At 32.6% G+C, this 18,939-nt stretch overlaps 1 non-coding gene and 1 pseudogene across 1 annotated transcript; one reads left to right on the forward strand and one right to left on the reverse strand.

Moving 5' to 3' along the window:
- The first annotated feature begins 7,874 nt into the window (after positions 1–7,874).
- Positions 7,875–7,947, forward strand: TRNAF-GAA (transfer RNA phenylalanine (anticodon GAA)). Its single transcript has one exon. It is a non-coding gene; the product is annotated as a tRNA-Phe (tRNA).
- Positions 7,948–8,174: 227 nt separating this feature from the next.
- LOC131038639 (NAD(P)H-quinone oxidoreductase chain 4, chloroplastic-like) lies at positions 8,175–9,639 on the reverse strand (annotated as a pseudogene).
- Positions 9,640–18,939: the final 9,300 nt, after the last annotated feature.

The raw sequence follows: 18,939 nt of genomic DNA on the forward strand, positions 1-18,939 counted from the left end.
AGAAGCTAAAAAATGGTTTAGTTTCCCGTTTCCTCCATTCTACATTAGCATTCCCTGTGGGGCATTCCTTTATCCTTTTATTGATCTAGCTTTTATGTGATAGAAGTGGTTTCTTCTACATTTACAGATTGAGTGGGATGTCTTGAAAATCACACACTAAGCATTGACCATGCTTAGGTGGCTAGTGGGCCCTCTTCAACCATCCCATTTGCCGTTCACAAGCTTTGTTTCCATTGCCTTTCGAGCCCGCATAAATTTTAAATGTTTTTGAATGGTTTTATCTTGCCACCCATATTATATTCATACATGATAAAAAACTTTCCAAACTGAACTATTTTATGCGTACTCCTGGCCTGTGCCAAAAATGGCAGCTTTGGAATAGGGTATGGATGATCCTCATGATACACTCTGGTAGACATGTATGCAAAATGTGGAAGAAAAGATAACGCATCTGAACTATTTGTGGGATATGCACAAAACCCTGGTCTCTTTGAATGCTACGATTGCAGGATATACACAAAATGGATTTGTTGAAAAAGCTTCAGAAACCTTCAAGAGGATCTAATCAGCCTCAATCTTTGCCACCATCCTTCCTGCCTGTGTCAAAATGGGAGCTTTGAAACAAGGTTTGGTCATCCAGCACAAGTGAAAGGTAAGGAATTTTATGGGATATTGTAGTTGCAACGGCTTTGTTATACATGTATGCAAAATGCCTAAAATAATGTGGTCTCATGAAATGACATGCTTGCAGGATATACGTCAAAGGGATTTTTTCAAAAGGCTTCAGAAACTTTCAACCAAATGCTATCATTCGATTTAGAGCCAAATTGTGCAACCTTAATGGACAGAGGGCTTTTTTCATATGTATAAAGCTTAAGGGAAGGCGGATTTTTGTCAGATACTATCGTTCCAGAAATGCTCTAATAGACAGATATGGAGAATTTGGAGGCATAAACGAGGCATGTAAACGATTTGACAAAATGAAAAATGCTCTCTAAATGTATCTGAATTAGTGAAGCAATTTAAAACATATTCTGAAACTAAACTTCATGTTAAATGTACATGCAGCAAGGCATACTTAGAGAATGTGGGTTTTACATATTTGAATCACATGGGTAACCTTTACTACGTTACATTTTCAATTGATCATTATGTATGTGCTTGAACTACTTGCTTGTGTTGTCTACCATGAGGACAACTTTAACTTTATCAAAAATATGTCAGTTAAGTCTGAGGTGGATGTGTGGATCTGTTTTCTCTTGCTGTCTGCAAATCACATATGAATATAGGCTTACAAGTATTTCAGCAATGATTTTAAGAAATACTTGACAAATGTTCTTTATAATTTGAAGCATCACCTCTAATTTTAGATAAAATCAAGGAACCTTTTGTTGATGTTGGTCCTTTTGAGCCTTTACTTTGCATAACATTCTTATTGAAAGGACTCTAATGTGCTTCTCATTTTTTTTAGTTTGATTTTGTTGCCTATGAAGCCTCTTATTGACATTTGATAGAAAAACTATGTTTTTGTCCTTATATTTATGTGATATCTGACTTACCCCTTTCTAGGTGATGTTGGGTTCTATATTAGGAAATGCAAATTTATCAAAGGCAAGTGCTTCCTTTCTTAATAGAACCATGTTTTGGCTACTATCTACAACCAATCTAAGAAATCCTTCAATAGACCTCCTTATCAAAAACTGTTCTTGTTGTAGCATTTTGCCTTTCATAATACTTGCCACATGCCTAAACATCTTAACCTATAGAAATTTATAAGTGTTAGAGGTGAATGTGTCAATTGGTAGCCTTTATTGGGCTCAAAGGTTTCCTCTTGCCAATATTCTCCCTCCATTCCTTGAAACCAAACATTTACATTTATGTTTAAGACCTTTGATTATTTTAGTCATTCAGACTCCTCATTACCTATGTACTTTATCATCAATTTTCCTATTCTTTTGCTCACTACTTTACCTTTGGCACTAGGATTTATGTCTCCATGTATTCATGTACCTATTAAGTTAAAAGAGTAATCCACGAGCCTCAATTATTCTCCATTTACAATTTCCATGATTTCTCTCCTTTAGCATTGAGTATTCACCATCCTTAATTCCTAATTTGAGGATTCACTTATCCTTTAAGTCTAAAAAACTAGAGTTTGTTTATTTTCCCTACTCACTTTTCTCAGCCCACTTCCCATCTCACTTCCTTTTTGTGGAACCCATACTTGTAGGATTAATCATACCATCATACCTAAAAGGTATAAAGTATGTGGTAAAACCAATCTTTAAACCTTGAAAGTCTTCCACCTTATTTCCCTTTCTATTTTTCTTCTAGTAGTAGATACACCACATTAATAATCCCTAACCCATTTCCATTCACCTAATGTATGAACAAAAAAATAAACAAAATATGGAAGATGACAAACTAAGGAGGAATCAATAGAATATCATGAACAATGATTCAAAAGTATGGCTAGAAAGATACAAGATACCTTGACATAAAAGAAATGAATTGATTGTTTTATTTTAGGGTTAATCTCTCACATTATAGTAGAAATATATGAGAAGGTTTTCTCTCAATACAAGGATGCAGTAAAATTGATTACCATAATAAAATAATAGTCAAATATAAGGGAGAATGATTTAGTAGGAAAGGATGAAATTGATCATTTTAATTAGGGTGTCCAATGTTACTCCATTAAGAAGAAGAATATGAACCAATTGTTCATGGATTGAGTAGGGAAGAATTTTTTGGATGTGTGTGGAGAGAACATAGGGTTTAACTATAAGAGCATTCAATGTTTGTTTGCCCTATGGCTATGGGAACCTTAATTAAGAGAAAGTATAAGAGCACTTAACAATATATAGTATATGGTACTATAAAACAAGATATATGATCCTACATGAGTTACCACAATAACTATTGAGGAGACGGTAGGGTAGGCTACCACAATAATAATAGAGGTACCACACAAAGGGCCAGAAGGCCAAGGAGGAAAATCTGTATAAATAATTTTGTGGTGATAAATCATATGATATTTATAATTCTTATAAATTTAATAGCTCTATAATAACGTGTTGGCACCATTGATTAGAAAGTGAACAATTGTCTAGTCCAAATGTAACATATGATGCTAAAGAAGATATGAATAACTAAAATAAAGGAGAAACCAAATCAAATATAGAAAGTGAATGTATAATAAGAGAATCCTCATTGAAAAAAAGGAAATAAAAAGTAATACAAAGGAGGAAAAAAAGAAAAACTCAAGAAAAATGTGTCATGTAGAAACTTAAGAAAAAAGAGAAAAAGAACTTCAATAGTTACTAGGGTTGGATTAATAGAAACATATCCTAGGAGATTATTATAAAAGTGAAGATGAAAAGATAATATTTAGTTAAAGGGGGACATGATTCAGTGATAAGGAATTCCAAAGAGATAATTAAGAAAAATAGGTCTATATACTAAAAAGAATTGGTGAAATTGGTAGAATAAGAAGACGTTGGAGTTCAATGGCTGAATATAGGATGAAGTTGGATAAGGTAATTTAAATAAAATCATGAAAGATGGAATTGAGTTTTTTATGACAAAGAGGAGTAATGAAAATTCAATTAGTTTAGTCAATTCTAGGATTGGATTAAGGATAAAACTATAAGCTATTAATGTTCTTTGTATAATTATGGGTTTCTTAAGAAGATGACATTGTCTAAAAATAGAGGTATCAAGGTCAAAGAGATTACCTTAAAGTGATCTATCACCTATAATACAAGGTGTTATAAAAGTTGGATATTTATGCAAGATATTTTGATTGCAAAAATTTGGAAAATATTCTTAATAAATACCCTCTTGATACTACAATAAAAAACAAGATAGGAGATCTATGAAAAGGGACATTAATAATAGAAGATAAAATCCATAACATCCTCATTTATGCCTTTATTATAGTGTATTATTGATAAAATTGACCTACAATCCTATATTGACTTGAAAGTGTTCCATGAAAAAGATAAGTGAGATAAAGAAAGAAACCCATAGAATAGGTAGCTAAAGAGTAGAAACATTTTAAGGTGTTTTCATTAATGAAGTGAGAAAAGGATTAGCTATAAATTGAACATTAAAGTAATACTTAATGCACATTTATCTATAAAGGATTGAATGTGTATATTAGGATCACTTATGTAATTAAATACATACATATATGTCAATGTTTAGAATGATGAAATACAACACTTGTGGATGATTTATTATAGACAAATATATTATTTTGTGGAGAAGGTTTAAGGTTCCAACCCCCAAGGTATATGATAGTGAGGTAATAGATAATTAGCATTTCTTGAAGATGATAAATGATAGATACAAGGGCTAGGTTGGGAATATAAGGGTAAGAGATGTTAATTTTTTCGTTATATGATAAAAGTATGCCAAGGGTTGTGAGGTTTAGGGTAGGATAGGATAGAGGGTGATGATAGTGGTAAGAGAGGATGAAGCAAGAAAAGTGAAGGGTAAGGATTGAGAGGATGACACATAGGGGTAGGAGATAAAGTAGTTTTATAAAAGAACATGATCATAGTTAAATATATGGAGAGAGAGAGCGAGAGAGAGAGAGAGCAGGCTAGATAAGCAGATTGTAACCATGCCTTTCTTACATGCATTGTTTGTTAAGGAGTGTACGAGTAGTCTAGTTTTGATATAAGGATGTTGGTACAACTATAGAGTGCAACCATGCCTTTATTACATACATTATTTTAGAAAAAGGTTGAATTGATTACAATAATCAAAGAATGCTAAAAATTTAAAAGAAATAAAGAATAGAATAAGAATGAATAATTCTTTGTAAATGAGTAAGAAATGTGGTCTCAAAATAATTCACACCCCTTGTCTATGCTTCCAAATTTTGTATACACGTGTCTATTAGAGTAGTTCTAATCACAACATCTAATAAATTGTTCTATCCTTTATGATTTGAAGGATGTTCATACCATGTCCCAAATTTCCATTTTTTTTACAAGCTATGAGGATGTGAGAAAAGATTGCAAAGTTTGGCTTTACACCTACCAATTACATTTTCTTGAAAGTTCCTAAAGACTACGTTAAATATTTGATTTTATGAATAATCTGCAATGGGTGCATTCCATGAGTGCACTTTTCTTCAAGACATTCTATCAAATATTTCACATAATTATGCATGTCATGTGATCATGGCATTCCATGAGACCACATTTCTTTGAGGTATTTTATCAAATAGTTTATGTTCCTTGCTTATGCTTCCCAATTCTCCATATATGTCTCTTAGAGCATTTCAAATGATAATATTTGACAAATATCCTACTTTATTTAAGCTTTTATGGATGTCCATACATATGATAAAATATCTCCAACTTTTCTCTTTTGATTGATTGCATACCTTGTTCCAAGGCTCCATTTTGGCATGGTAAGGAGGATTTTCAAAAAGGTTGTGGATTGTGCTTTTACACCTACAAATTGCATTTTATTGAAAAAATTTGAAGCCTATTCAACAAATCCCTTTTATGTATATCCTACAACCATGTCATTCCATGAGATCAAATTTATTTGAGGCATCCTATAGAATATTTTTTGTGCCTATATATGTATCCACATTTTACATAAATGTCTACCAAGGAATTTCCAAATATTATTTAAATAATCACATTCCTGTTATGCTTTGATGGATGCCCATACCTTATTACAAAGCTCCTATTTATGCGTAGACTAGTATTGCACTAGAAAATACAAATTGATCAAGGGTTGAGATGAAACATTAGAATGGAGAGAAAATGAAGTTAATAATGTCAAAAATAATTAGAATGTATAAAAAAAGAAATTAAATGGTTTTAGAATATAGAGAATAAGAAATTGACCAAAAAAGTATTGAAGTATTGAGAAAGAGGAGTTCAATAATTCCCTTATTAATACATCATTTATGGGCACCAACCCAAAGGAAACTACAGTTCCCTAATTTGAGCTCCAACTCAACACAAGAGAGGCACCAACCTTTTACAAATCAAGAGGCACCTACCTTAGAACTAATTACAATATATAATAGAAATCCCCTATCTGAGATAGGATTAGAATGATATCAAATAGGACCTTTGTGATTCTACTTTGTCATTTTGACACTCTCTAGTCCACTTGCTACTTTGCACTACACATACCACCTTTGTACTGAAAGATAGATCAAGACTCACATGGATAGAACCACGAAGAAATTTAATTTGTCATGGATAACCTTAGTTAGTCCTACATATTCACTCATACAAAAACAAAGAAAATTGATCTTCTTTAAATACATTTCTTTTCAATTCTAGATATGATCCTTATATTAGCTTAGATGCAATAAAATTATCACAAACAACATTTGTCTTCTATGCACTACAATAATCGTATTCGATCAAAGGCTAGCCCATTTTTTATTTGATCAAACACTTTATTATAGTAGCTCAAGAACAATGACAAGTTTGAATCTGAGCATGAGTTTCCTTATGCGCAGTATCTGCTTGATAACCAGTGACTCTAATGACAATTGTTTAGGAGAAGTGACTCTATATTCTAGGTTGTAGATGCAAAGGGGAAGTCCATACCATTAAGTATTTGTGATTGCAATTATTTTTTAATTCTTTTGGTCTTGGTATTTATTCTTACCAAACCCTAGGAACATATTAGTCTCCAAGTCGAGTAATGGGTGAGTGAACAATGACTTTTATGAAAAATAAAACTTTGGCCAAAGTGTTATATTTGTCACTCTTTAAAGTATGGTTGTGGAATCTTTAATAACCATGGACCCATGAGCTAGTATTTCTTTCAGTCATTGCTTCGTTACATTAGCAATATATTTCATCTCATCAATTTTTAAGGCATACTCATGAGAGATAATAGTGGGTATAGAAAACAACATTTGAGAATATTGAAGAGGTACATGACTCTAGGTGTTTAATATAAGAGGTCAATTGAAGTACTTGTTCTTTTATCTTATGATAGGTCTAGTTACTTATTCATTTTAGAAATGATAGAAATGATAGGTCTAGTTACTTATTCATTTTAGAAATGATGGAAGTAATGATAGAGAGATTATTCTCAATTTATAATTGTCTTATCTATATTCCAAAATGAACCTTCAACACTTGATAATCAAATGGTTGGAGGTCTCTTTGTCTTTATCCATAATTAGAGTGTACAATAAATGCTTGAAAAAGCATTATATATCACCAATAAACAAAAAAAATGATTAGAGCTTTAATTGTTCTAGGTTTGTTATGCCTGGCTTCAAATCAAAATTGAAGGATTTTTCCAATTAAGAGCTTCTCTAGAAAGAGATGATTTGCGTTTACTCCCATTTTTGGAAGTAATAATTGGACGAGGATAAAGATAGAGTCCAATTCTACATGTCAATGTCAACAACAATGAAAATTGGAGTAGGAGGAAAATCCATTGGTTTTATAGATCGTGAGGGTTCAAGTCCCTCTATCCCCATCAAAGAGGTCTATTTTTTTTCTATTTTTTATTTATTAGGCATGTTACTAAGAACATAAGAAGTTTTAATTGTATGACACAATTTGTGTCTGCTTATCTATATATATATATATATATATATATATATATATATATATATATATATATATATATATATATATATATATATATATATATATATATATATATATATATATATATATATATATATATATATATATATATATATATATATATATATATCTTTATGTGTAACTGTATACAACATTATATATGTTATGTTTTTATTTGCATTGTTGCTTCTACTCTTTCAAATGTTGTCTTTTACCTTTTTTGTTTTTAGTTGACAGGAGTTTGGTTATTGTGCTAGTATGATGCATAGGGGAACAACCAGGATAGCTCAGTTGGTAGAGCAGAGGACTGAAAATCCTTGTGTCACCAGTTCAAATTTGGTTCCTGGCATGTATACTTCTATAAGTATGAAAAAGGATTAGTAGGCCTCATTATAATATAATATAGGTACAGATATATATCTATCAATATTTATATATTTATATTGATTGATTTAGAATAATCAGCAGTGATTCTATGTTATTGAATCAATAGGGAGTTTGTCCAAGTTATTTCAAAGGGAATAAAAACTACTTGAAATAACTTGAACTAGAGAGCAATTAAAAAATGATTATTTCTTAATAGAAAGATTGAGAGAAAATAGCTTCTACCTTAGCATTATATAAAAATAGAACTAGATCGGGGTAAAGACCAATACCAATGATTGGTAGAAAGAGACAGATCAAAATAAAAAGTTCCCGTGGTCCCGAATCCTTATTAGAACATTTGACGTAACATAGATAACAAATAAATGGGAGTTAATATCATTCCAATTGCCGCTATTGCAGTAATAATGATCCGAAAGGTCGAAGAATATTTATGATTAGTAATTACGCCCAATAATATCATAAATTTTGCTACAAAACCACTCATTCTTGGCAATGCAAGAGAAGCCATTGAAAAGCTACTGAACATAGTAAAGATTTTAGGAATTGGTATAGAAATTCCTCCCATTTCATCAAGGAAAAGAGTACGTATCCTATCATAGCTTGTTCCTACCAAGAAAAAAAGTGCAGCACCAATTAATCCATGAGAAATCATTTGCAAAATGGCTCCATTGAGACCTGTATATGTCATGGAACCAATTCCTATAATTACAAAACCCATATGAGATATTGATGAATAGGCTATCCTTCTTTTCAAATTGCATTGACCCATAGAAGTTAGAGCTGCATAGATAATTTGCACTGCTCCTATTATTATCAACCATGGTGAAAACAAAGAATGAGCATGAGGTAGCGATTCCATATTGATCTGAATCAACCCATATCCCCCCATTTTCAATAGAACTCCGGCCAAAAGCATACATGTACTATAATGTGCTTCCCCATGAGTATCTAGTAACCAGGTATGTAAAGGGAAGATTGGCAATTTTATTGCATAAGCGATCAAAAACCCTAAATATAATAGTATTTCAAGTGTGATGGGATAATCTTTTTTAGCTAATAATTCAAAATTGAAGGTTGGTCCATGAGATCCATAGAGACCCATACTTAAAGCTCCCATTAAGATAAAAATGGAACCATCAGCAGTATACAAAAGAAATTTTGTGGCCAAATATAGATGTCTTTTTCCCCCCCACATGGATAAAAGTAGGTAAACAGGAATTAGTTCCAACTCCCACATGAGAAAGAAAAGTAGAATATCTCGAGAAGCAAATAACCCCAATTGGCCACTGTACATTGCCAACATCAAGAAATGCAATAATCGCGGATTCCGAGTAACTGGCCAAGCAGCTAAAGTAGCTAAAGTAGTTACAAATCCCATTAATAAAATAAGTCCAATGGAAAATCCATCATTTCCCAGTTTCCAATGAAAATGGATAAGATTTATCCAGTTATAATCCTCCTCCAATTGGATTAATGAATTATCAAAATGACAATGATAATGGAATATATAGGTCATTAAAAGAAGATCTAATAAGCAAATACCTAGAGTATACCATCGAATCATTTTATTTCCTTTATGGGGAAATAATGGGATTAATAACCCCGCAGATATGGGCAAAATAACAATTATTGTTAACCAAGGTAAATTACTCATAATAAAGAGAAAAGAGACTTTCGATATCAAAACCCATGCTTTCAATTTTGGGTCGAGTATGGGTTTTGATCAGTGAAAGAGGAAAAGGAGAATGAAAAATATGTATGGGATGAATCTAACTATCTTTCTTTTTGCATGGATCAGTAAGCTAGACCCATACTGCGCGTTGTTTCATGCCATAAATAAACACGTACACTTAAGAAATCCATTGGACAAGCCGATTCACACCTCTTACAACCTACGCAGTCTTCTATTCTTGGAGCAGAAGCAATTTGCTTAGCTTTGCATCCTTCCCAAGGTATCATTTCTAATACATCTGTGGGACACGCTCGTACACACTGGGTACAACCAATGCATGTATCATAAATTTTGACTGAATGTGCCATTGAATCTAAGAACTCCATTATTATATAAAAAGTTTTTAATTGAATAATATTTTTTAATATATGGTAAATGACAATATGTTATGAATGAATATCAAGCAAATCAATAATTGTATTATCGGTGATATAATGAATAGATTCAGATTCTAGCTGTTTGTTTTATAAAATAGACAGATTTGACCGAATCTGGTCTAATCGTGTTAGACAAATAATTTGGATAAAGAGTTCAATATGAATTATGCTCTTGATTGATCGTAATACTTATAATAAATAAAGATAAAACAAAGATCTAGATCTATTTTTAGAGAGACGGGTCTAGTATCTATTTGAATTGAAATAGGTATATAAATTCCTCATATGGAAGGAGATCTCTATTACCATTTTGACAAATTAAATTGATCGATACGAGTTGATTTTCTGTTACGATATATTGCCAAAACAACAGCTAATCCAATAGTTTCTTCAGTAGCAGCAATAGCTATAACAAAGATCGAGAAGATATCCTCCTTTACTTGCCTACTATCAAAAAAAATTGAGAATGTTACTAGGTTTAAATTAACCGCATTGAGTATTAGCTCAAGACACATAAGTGCTTTAACCATGTTTTGACTTGTTACTAGTCCATAAATACCAACACATAATAGTTTTATCCTTTTTGAAAATGTTTTTGTCTTGCCTAATTAAGGATAGGATTCATAAACCTTTTTCTTTTTTTTTTTTTTTCGGGGCAATAATTCCAACTTTAACTAATCCAAGGTAAGGAGCTTTCCTTGCTATAAGCTAAATTGGATATGAAGTCATATAGAAAATTTGACATCTTGAACTTGTAAAAATTTCTTATGTAAAGTGTCACTGATCAGGTTTTCCTAATCATTTATTTCTTTATTTTCAAGGATGATAGTCACAAATTTGAACATCCAAGATTAAAAATTTCTAGCATTTTGATTTTCTACTAATATATTTAAAAAGGATTGAAAATTATTAATTTATGTTTGGAAATCACTCTTAATTGGCATCCTAGGTGCCTTCAACAATAGTTAGTGCATTATATCTTAATTGGCATCCTAGGTGCCTTCAACAATTAATTTATGTTTGGAAATCACTCTTAATTGGCATCCTAGGTGCCTTCAACAATAGTTAGTGCATTATATCTTAATTGGCATCCTAGGTGCCTTCAACAATAGTTAGTGCATTATACTTTTGCATGATGAGAAATTTGAAATGTCTCCTCAATCCACTCGTGCATGATATCTAGGAACACTTGGAGACCATCTTTAAGGTTTTTTGCATGATATCTAGGAACACTTACAGACCATCTTTAAGGTTTTCAAATATTTGGTGTATTTTTGCAGTCCATCTTTGGATATTTTGGCAACCGTGAAGACACCCCAAATTCCATTTTGTTGATAGCCTGCAATCAAGGGCGTTCATATGAGAACACATTTCTTTGAGGCATTCTGTCAATCAGTTTGCGTCCCTTGTCTAAGCTTACACATTTTGCATACGTCTACCATGGCAGTGCAGCTACATCATCTCTGTGATGGATGTCCATACCCTTTGCAAACGTTTCATTTTGCATTCTATCACCTTTTCACCTTTTGCAAAGTGCAAACGCTTCATTTTGCATTCTATCAAACTGCTTGGTGTCAAACAATTCAAGTGCGTTGTTTGAGCATATCATCCCATGTGATTCCAAAACAGTTTTGTATCGCCTTGTCTATGCTTATACATCTTCACATCTTTGACGTGGTGTTTTAATTAATCTATTTCAGACGTATCCTGAAATCAAGCATCTCAATGAATGAGGGGTTCAATGCATTTATTTGAAAGTTTCTACTGCCTGTTCAACAAACCATTTTAAATCTATCTTGCAAAACGTTTAACGTCTTGTTTATGCTTCGCATTGTGTATGCATATATTGATCAAACAAGCTAGCATTGCCTTTGATAATGCTTGCAAATTTTACATGTTGGCATTTTTACTTGCAGGATAATTTTAAGGGCTTCTCAATATACTTGGCTGAAAGTTTATAAAAGCTGTGTGCTGCAATCATTGCGTTGTCTGAGATCAGTTATACAAAACAATTACGTGCCTTGTGTATCAACGTTCATGTCCAAGAAAATCATGAGATTGGAGTTGTTTCAAGCGTTCTGTCAAAACAAATCTAAAAGTCGTTTTAGTATAATCTTTGACAGTTAAGAGAAGATGTTTTATCACAAAAACATTTCTTTCAAATGTATCTTGTAATCATTATTAACGGCTCCATTTTGGTATTTTGTTAGTTTTGTGTTAGTAGTTGTGGTGTGTTAGGTATTGTGTTTGTGTGTTTGATGGTTTATTAGCTTTGTTATTAGTTAGTTTACTGTTTATTAGAATTAGTTTGTTAGCTGTTTTAGTGTTAGTCTTATAGTGAGTTTGGTTTGTGTTTAGTTTTAGTTTATGTTAATTTTAATTTTGTTAGTGATTGGTGTTTAGTTTTAGTTTTAGTTTTATTTTTGTTTGTGGTTGGGTTAGTTTTTTAGTTGTTTGCTTTGTTTTTAGTATTAGTTGTTTTGTTAGTTTAGGTATTGTGTTTGTGTGTTTAGAGGTTTGATCGTTTTATTATTGTCTTGCTTTTTTTTTTTTAAAGTGTTTTAATTATTTTGTTAGTTGTTTAGATTGTTAGTGTTAGTGTTTTTAGTGGATTTGTTAGTATTAGTTAGTGAGTGTTTAGTTAGTTAGTGTTTTTCTTTTTAATTGTGAGTGGTTTTGTTTTGTTTTGTTTGTGAGTGTGAGTTTGTTTTTGTTTTTGATTGTATTTGTTTGATTGTTTTTGTTTGTTTTTGTTTTTGATTGTTTGTTTTTATTTGATTGTTTTTGTTTGTTTTTGTTCTTTATTGTATTGGTTTGTATGTTTGTTTTGATTGATTGTTTTTGTAGTTTATTTTTGTTTTTTATTTACTTTGTGTGCTATTTGTTTTAGTTTGTTAGAGCCTTTTGTTTTAGTTTGTTAGTAGGTTAATTGTTTTGTTTTTAGTTTGTTAGTAGGTTCTTTATTTTGTTTCTTTGTTAGTGTCTTGGGTGTTAGTGTCTTGAGTTAGTTTGTTAGTTTGCTAGTCTCTTTTGTTAGAGTCTTTATTTTGTCTTTGTTTTTGCTTGTTAGTTAGAGTCTTTGTTTTTGTTTCTTAGTTAGAGTCTTCATTTTTGCTCGTTAGTTGTGTCTTTGTTAGTTGTTGGTTGTGCTAGTTGGTTTTTTGATTTTGGACTAATATTGTAGGGTTAACAATTTGTGTAGGAGATCCATCCATCGCTTGTCAAAGATCATATTCTGAAAATACTAACTTGTGTGGTGCAGGACGTTTGTCGAAGAAATTGTCATTTTGAAACAAACCGATTGTCTAATTTTTCTAGATTAAATCACATTTTAATTTTGTTCTTAAAACAAACAATTGTCTTGTGTGTTTGGTGCACTTGCACATCTGTAGGGTGGACCTACTATTACATTGAGTATCCTCTCCCCTCGCCTTTGTGGATCTTGGGTGTAAGTGAAAGGTGATTAACAACGCTTGTTTTTTATTTTGTAGTTGAGGGATATCTTTGATTGAGGATTTCATTACCTCACAAGGGTATCTAGAATTGGGACACATTGGGGATATCATCTCTCCCAACACGATCTCGAGTGGGTTTTCTGAGCTGCTATATAAATATACTTGTCAACCGCATGAATTTGACATATGTGGAGGCCCTCTCTACATTGATAAGCTCAATTAAAGCCTTAAGTGGCTTGTTTCAAAAATCCATTGTTAAATTGCAATCCTTCAAAATATCACTAGACATCTTACTTAGAAGCCTACCCTTATTTGTCTTGGTGTGGTGATTTTGGTGCAAGGGGATAGTTGGTTTTCCCCCCAAGATACTAACCATATGTATTTCCTTGATATGAGGTAGAAATTTTCAACTTTGTATAGGCTATTTATAGCTTTTCAAAAAAAGGGTGATTGGGTTATGCCTCCAGGCCTAGGCCTCCCTACCTATCCTCTCCCACAAAGCCAACATTTGAGGTGAAGAAATACCAAGTTGTGGGCCAGATCTTTCGCATTGTGAACCAATTGACCATAGGATTTTGTCTTCAAGTGTTTTTGATTGTGTTGAGACTAGTGAAAACTTGGCCTTGAGGGGCTATTGAACTTACACATTACATTTACACTATTACCTTTCAGACATTCAAACATTGTGTTCTTGTGATTGAGTATTTTCTTGTCACAATTGGTCACAATAAACAAGGAAATTCAACCATAGTTTTCATAGATCAACTAGACTTGTCATAGTATCAAAACTTTGCATATTTGATCAATGATCCTACACTTGAGAACATTACACTTCAGTGATAGAGACTTGAGAACATTACACTCGAGTGACAAAGAATTGAGAAAATAGACATATCTTTCTTTCTAGACATCATCTTTCCAATTATGATCTTTTAGGATTTGAGTCATTAGTCCTTGCATATCTAGAGTCACTCCATCAGTCATATCCATTTGCATACCCATCATCACCTTTAAGTTGGGAAGCATATTAGTATCTTAGGACAAGTTAATTTTCTTGGAGTTCATCATCTTCTACTTTAGCATACCCTCCTTTTATCATTGTCCTTGTGTCTAATTATCATAACACAAGTTAATCTTGCCTACATAATCATTTTTCAAACCTAATGGTACCTTTATCTCACTTTAGAGTTGTCATCATCTAAGTCAATCCAAATGTCATACTCATCTTCATAATCAATTTGGAGTCTCATCATGTTACACTCTTTAGGTTGTCCTCGCATTATAGAATTGGCATTCCATCCAACCTTTGAGTCTCATATACATTGTCATTAAGGTCAAAGATCAGAATTATCAATCATGCCACTTACAACTAGATATCAATTGAGAATGGAACAAATGCAAATAGATCATGAAAGAGAAATGGAACCCAAAACAACTTTTGAGCGACACATCCAAGAAATGATAAACAATGCACAAGTTCAAAGAATAGAAAAACAAATAGAAGAACTAGAACAAAAAATCATTGAAAATCAAAAGAAAAATTAAAAAAAGATCTCAAGAAAAATCACATGTCTCCTCAATCAAAACAACAAAGCACATGCATACCCAAATATCCCTTGGATATAAAATTAATACCTTTGGGACAATCTATTGAGTCATCTTTAAAAGAGCTTCTTGAGAACAATCTTATCACATTACTTAAAAAGACTACAAGGGGTGTCAATTTTTGAGTAACTATTGTAAGTATCATAGAAACAATGAACATAAAACCTCAGATTGCATGGAGTTGAAACATAGAATCCAAGACCTCCTTGACAATGGTGACATTAAAATTGTAGAAGATCCTATTGAATAAACCAATGAGAAACTAGATGTCATTCCCAAGCATGATCAAAATTATGAGGCTATGTCTAGCAAGGTTCCACATGTAGCCTCCATCTCTTCCATCATTCCTTCATCTCCTAAAGCTTCTCAATAACAATCCATACCATCTCCTTCAAACAATGAGCCCAATGATGATATTTTTCATGTTGACCCAAAAGGGCTATCTCCTATGAAAATCCAAGCTAATCCTTATCTTGATACAAGTTCCTCTAATGATTTTAAAATTCTAGATCCTATGCCATCATGCACTCCAATTATGATCATACCCACTCTAGAGAGTCCCAATCAAAATGCTTCCCTATCATGCCAAAACATGAACACCTTCCAAGAATCCCCTATGCAGATCTAAAATCTTACCCCTTCCTTAGAAGTGGCTCCATGTCAAGAGGATAATCTAAAGAATGAAGAAACATGTCCTATCATAAATCAAGATCAAGATGCCAAGATTCTCTAATCCCATCCAATGGTTGACCAAGATTCTATCTCCCTAGAATCCCATGATGATCCTCTATACCTTTCCATTTCTTCCAAGATGATTCCCTTCCATATCAAGAGCTCAAAATCCTTCCAAATCCTATTCCTAATCCACTTCCTAATAAAGAGCATGATGCCTCTTCCACCTTTTCAAATGATCCTATTCAAAATGAAGAGCCAAACACCCTCACTATGTCCAATGGTCCTCTTCCATGTCAAGATCAAAGTATCTCTTCATTTCCTTGTCATAATCCTTCATGTCCTCCACAAGATTCCATTTCGCAAGATGAACCTATCATTCCTCCTATTTCACCTAAAGATCATATCATGCCCCCATATCCACCTGAAGATCCTATCATTTCTCTTAGTCCTCCTCATGACCCCAACAACTCTACGCAAGTTGTTAATGAACCTCTAATAGGCCAAATGGGTTTTTCCACTGTCATTGGATCTGGTCTACATTGTGACCCTATCATTTCTTCGATTTCATATCCATCTAAAAATGGACTCGCGTCTTCTTCCAAAAGCAAGGAGTATTCAATTAGTCATTAGATTGATCAAGGAAAGAAGTCAAGCCTCAACGAGCAAGATACATCAAAATCTCTCCATATCAAAGAAAATTATGAGGGTCATGGTTCCAATAATAAATCTCACTTTTAGGATGTTGGTATCTCTACTAAATCCTACATCCATTCATCTAAGTCTAAATATACACTTATCCCTTCATCCGTTCCATCCATTTTAAGTACTTATACCCCTCAAGCCCTTATTAAAGATCGACAAAGGCACACATTCTTGAGGGAATTCCAATCACCTAGCTACATGAACTCCTCTAGAGGATCCCCATATCATTCATATCCATCCATGAATCCCAATGCTCTTGTAGGTAGTTTAAATGCCAAGTATAAAATTCATGTTTTTAAAAATCCACATACATCTAAGGATCAACAAGTCTCATCTAATAGATATGTAAAAAGAAAGAAAAAATTGATCCAAAAAGAAAAATAAATGTTCAAAAGGCCAAAAAGGCCCACCCAAAAAAAAGAAAAGTCAAAATTTGTATGGCTTCCTAAGTCTTACATAGAAGAAATGAATTCTAAATAATCACAAAGAAATGGAAAATGAAGAATCATGTGCATTCCCAAGTTGCTTGTACAGGAAGTTCACACCAAAGAAAAATCAAAATTGGCATTCAAGTTTTCTATTCCAAGGGATTCCCTCAAATCCCCTATCTTAAACACCTCATCCCATCCTTCATCTATTTGTGTTCCAAAATCCACATCCTTTTCCTCATCAAAATCACAACATCCAAAATCCACTTTTCTTCCATCATTTCACTACCCTTCAAGGTGTGTGCCAATGTTGATCTTGCCATCATTTCCGTCGACTCATGCACAAGTTTTACAACATCCCATGCATTATTCAATGTATATTTTTCATCCTTCTTTCCCTCCTATCCAATCCTTTGCATAAATACTTACCTTAGTTACATCCAATCATCCATCTCATTCATTTCCCTACTAATGTCTTTGAGTATACTTCCAATGACCATGGTCTGTTCTAGCTTATTTTTCAAGGGTACCATCTAATCAACAATATGCTTGAGTCCTTCCTTCATCTCCTATCTTTAAAAAGTGGTAAAAAAAAGAAAAAAAAGAATAGAAATAGAAAAAAAGGTAAAGAGAAATCATTTGTCCACTAGTGAAAACCTAACAAATAGGTACCTTGGGTAATTACAATGATGAAAACCTGGCAAACAGACATCATGTGTAATCCATGATCTTCTTGCATTCCATACTTGGGGGCAAGTTTCATCCATGTTATCTTATCATATCACTATCATATCCACTACAACCTCCATTATCCCTCATTTACTCCATATATATGTGTATATATATATATGTGTGTGTATATATATATATATATATATATATATATATATATATATCCCTTTTCCACCTTTGATCTTTGTAAGCTCTGTGAGTCCTATCTATTTTTTTTTATCCATTTCTTGCCCTCATCCTTCATTATCACCTTTGATCTTGCTTATCCTATCTTCTTCCTATCCAAATCTATCCCTTGATCTTGATCAAAACTAAGGAAAAGATGCAAAACATGTTTTCAAAAAAAAAAAACCTCTTGACATGTCCATTCCTTTGGACCACATGGTATTCATTACACTGTATCATTGCCTTATATTGCTATATCTTGTCCCTTTTCTTAGATTAACATGTTATCCCATTGTGAGATAGTCCTTGAACATCACATAAGCTTCCTCCATCATTCACTTATCCATTCCTATCCTATTTGTTCATTCACCCGCTTTAAATTCCTTTTGCATTGCTAGACACTAAGGGCAAACATTTTAAAAAATCTTTAAAATCATAAAAAAGTCCTAAAAACATATAAAAATTGTAAAATATCCTGAAAAAATCTTAAAAATCATAAAATATTCTGAAAAAATCTTAAAAATCATAAAAGTTCTCAAAACCCTAATCAAAATCTTTTAAAAAACCCTAAAAATCATAAAACTTTTCAACAAAATCTAAAAACATTTAATAAACATTGTGACGACACAAGCACAATCAAAACATCAAGAAGATATAACAAATCATATCAACCTATCAAATCAAATGCATCACTTGTGACAAGAATCATTCTTGCATGAAAAATGATGTTTGTTTGTTTGTTTGTTTGGTCCTTGATTATTTCTAATTTGTTTTTGGTGACATGTCTTTTATCTTTTCCAAGATGTCTCTGGCTAGAAAGGCGAGGATGAGGCATGTTCACTTGTTTGTTGCTTGCAAATTGTTCCTTAGTAATATGATGACTAGTCTTAGGACATGATTGTCTAAGATCATCAAGGATGTATGGTCTCATGTGAAGTGGGGAATTCTTTGATTTCTGGATGTGTCTTCCTATATGCAACCGGTATGAGTCATTTGGGTCTATTCTATATCCAGATGAGTTAATCCTTTTGTCATAATAAGATCAATGATGATATAAGCACTTTAAAAGCACAAGCATTTTTA

The sequence above is a fragment of the Cryptomeria japonica genome, chromosome 9 (assembly GCF_030272615.1).
Source record: "Cryptomeria japonica chromosome 9, Sugi_1.0, whole genome shotgun sequence".
Lineage (NCBI taxonomy): Eukaryota > Viridiplantae > Streptophyta > Pinopsida > Cupressales > Cupressaceae > Cryptomeria > Cryptomeria japonica.